General features: G+C 42.0%; 1 non-coding gene across 1 annotated transcript; it reads left to right on the forward strand.

The window, feature by feature from the left end:
• Positions 1 to 1,894: 1,894 nt before the first annotated feature.
• LOC112763303 (small nucleolar RNA R71) lies at positions 1,895 to 2,002 on the forward strand. Its single transcript, XR_003182854.1, has one exon. It is a non-coding gene; the product is annotated as a small nucleolar RNA R71 (small nucleolar RNA).
• Positions 2,003 to 2,613: the final 611 nt, after the last annotated feature.

The following is a 2,613-nucleotide window of genomic DNA, read 5'->3' on the forward strand; positions in this document are numbered from 1 at the left end:
CAAGATCTTCCTCCAGGGTGTGCTATTTTTCTTTCTATTTTTTATTCTGTTTTTGCTTTTTCAATTGATTTTGTGACTTCTCATGATCATCAACCTACAGAAAACATAAAATAACAAAGGAAAATAGATAAAATATAACATTGGGTTGCCTCCCAACAAGCGCTTCTTTAATGTCAGTAGCTTGACAATAGGCTCTCGTAGAGCCTCAAAGATGCTCAGAGCAATGTTGGAACCTCCCAACATCAAACTTAGAGTTTGAATGTGGGGGTTCAACACCAAACTTAGAAGTTGGTTGTGGCCTCCCAACACCAAACTTAGAGTTTGACTGTGGGGGCTCTGCTTGACTCTGTTTTGAGAGAAGCTCTTCATGCTTCCTCTCCATGGTGACAGAGGGATATCCTTGAGCCTTAAACATAAAGGATTCTTCATTCACTTGAATGATCAATTCTCCTCTATCCACATCAATCACAGCCTTTGCTGTGGCTAGGAAGGGTCTGCCAAGGATGATGGATTCATCCATGCACTTCCCAGTCTCTAGGACTATGAAATCAGCAGGGATGTAATGGTCTTCAACTTTTACCAGAACATCCTCTACAAGTCCATAAGCTTGTTTTCTTGAATTTTCTGCCATCTCTAGTGAGATTTTTGCAGCTTGCACCTCAAAGATCTCTAGCCTCTCCATTACAGAGAGAGGCATGAGGTTTACACTTGACCCTAGGTCACACAAGGCCTTCTTGAAGGTCATGGTGCCTATAGTACAAGGTATTGAAAACTTCCCAGGATCTTGTCTCTTTTGAGGTAGTTTCTGCCTAGACAAGTCATCCAGTTCTTTGGTGAGCAAAGGGGGTTCATCCTCCCAAGTCTCATTGCCAAATAACTTGTCATTTAGCTTCATGATTGCGCCAAGGTATTTAGCAACTTGCTCTTCAGTGACATACTCATCCTCTTCAGAGGAAGAATACTCATCAGAGCTCATGAATGGCAGAAGTAAATCCAATGGAATCTCTATGGTCTCAGTGGGAGCCTCAGATTCCCATGGTTCCTCATTAGGGAACTCATTGGAGGCCAGTGGACGTCCATTGAGGTCTTCCTTAGTGGCGTTCATTGCCTCTCCCTCCTCTCCAGATTCGGCCATGTTGATGGCCTTGCACTCTCCTTTTGGAGTTTCTTCTATGTTGCTTGGAAGAGCACTAGGAGGGAGTTCAGTAATTTTCTTGCTCAGCTGACCCACTTGTGCCTCCAAATTTCTAATGGAGGACCTTGTTTCAGTCATGAAACTTTGAGTGGTTTTGATTAGATCAGAGACCATGGTTGCTAAGTCAGAGTTGTTCTGCTTAGAACTCTCTGTCTGTTGCTGAGAAGATGATGGAAAAGGCTTGCTATTGCTAAACCTGTTTCTTCCACCATTATTGTTGTTGAAACCTTGTTGAGGTCTCTGTTGATCCTTCCATGAGAGATTTGGATGATTTCTCCATGAAGGATTATAGGTGTTTCTATAGGGTTCTCCCATGTAATTCACCTCTTCCATTGAAGGGTTCTCAGGATCATAAGCTTCTTCTTCAGATGAAGCTTCCTTAGTACTGCTTGGTGCATTTTGCATTCCAGACAGACTTTGAGAAATCAAATTGACTTGCTGGGTCAATATTTTGTTCTGAGCCAATATGGCATTCAGAGTATCCATCTCAAGAACTCCTTTCTTCTGATTAGCCCCATTGTTCACAGGATTCCTTTTAGAAGTGTACATGAATTGGTTATTTGCAACCATTTCAATTAGTTATTGAGCTTCTGTAGGCATCTTCTTCAAATGAAGAGATCCTCCAACAGAGCTATCCAAAGACATCTTGGACAGTTCAGACAGACCATCATAGAAAATACCTATGATGCTCCATTCAGAAAGCATATCAGAGGGACACTTTCTGATTAATTGTTTGTATCTTTCCCAAGCTTCATAGAGGGATTCTCCTTCCTTCTGTCTGAAGGTTTGGACTTCCACTCTAAGCTTACTCAATTTTTGAGGTGGAAAGAACTTTGCCAAGAAAGCATTGACTAGCTTTTCCCAAGAGTTCAGGCTTTCTTTAGGTTGTGAGTCCAACCATGTCCTAGCTCTGTCTCTTACAGCAAAAAGGAATAGCATAAGACTGTAGACCTCAGGGTCAACCCCATTAGTCTTGACAGTGTCACAGATTTGCAAGAATTCAGCTAAAAACTGATGAGGATCTTCCAATGGAAGTCCATGGAACTTGCAATTCTGTTGCATTAGAGAAACTAATTGAGGCTTAAGCTCAAAGTTGTTTGCTTCAATGGCAGGGATAGAGATGCTTCTCCCATAGAAGTCGGGAGTAGGTGCAGTGAAGTCACCCAACACCTTCCTTGCATTGTTGGCATTGTTGTTGTTTTCGGCTGCCATGGGTTCTTCTTCTTTGAAGATTTCTGTTAGGTCCTCTACAGAGAATTGTGCCTTAGCTTCTCTTAGCTTTCGCTTCAAGGTCCTTTCAGGTTCAGGATCAGCCTCAACAAGAATGCTTTTGTCTTTGCTCCTGCTCATATGAAAGAGAAGAAAATAAGAAAATATGGAATCCTCTATGTCACAGTATAGAGATTCCTTGAGGTGTC

Source organism: Arachis hypogaea, chromosome 2, assembly GCF_003086295.3.
Source record: "Arachis hypogaea cultivar Tifrunner chromosome 2, arahy.Tifrunner.gnm2.J5K5, whole genome shotgun sequence".
Classification (NCBI taxonomy): Eukaryota; Viridiplantae; Streptophyta; class Magnoliopsida; order Fabales; family Fabaceae; genus Arachis; species Arachis hypogaea.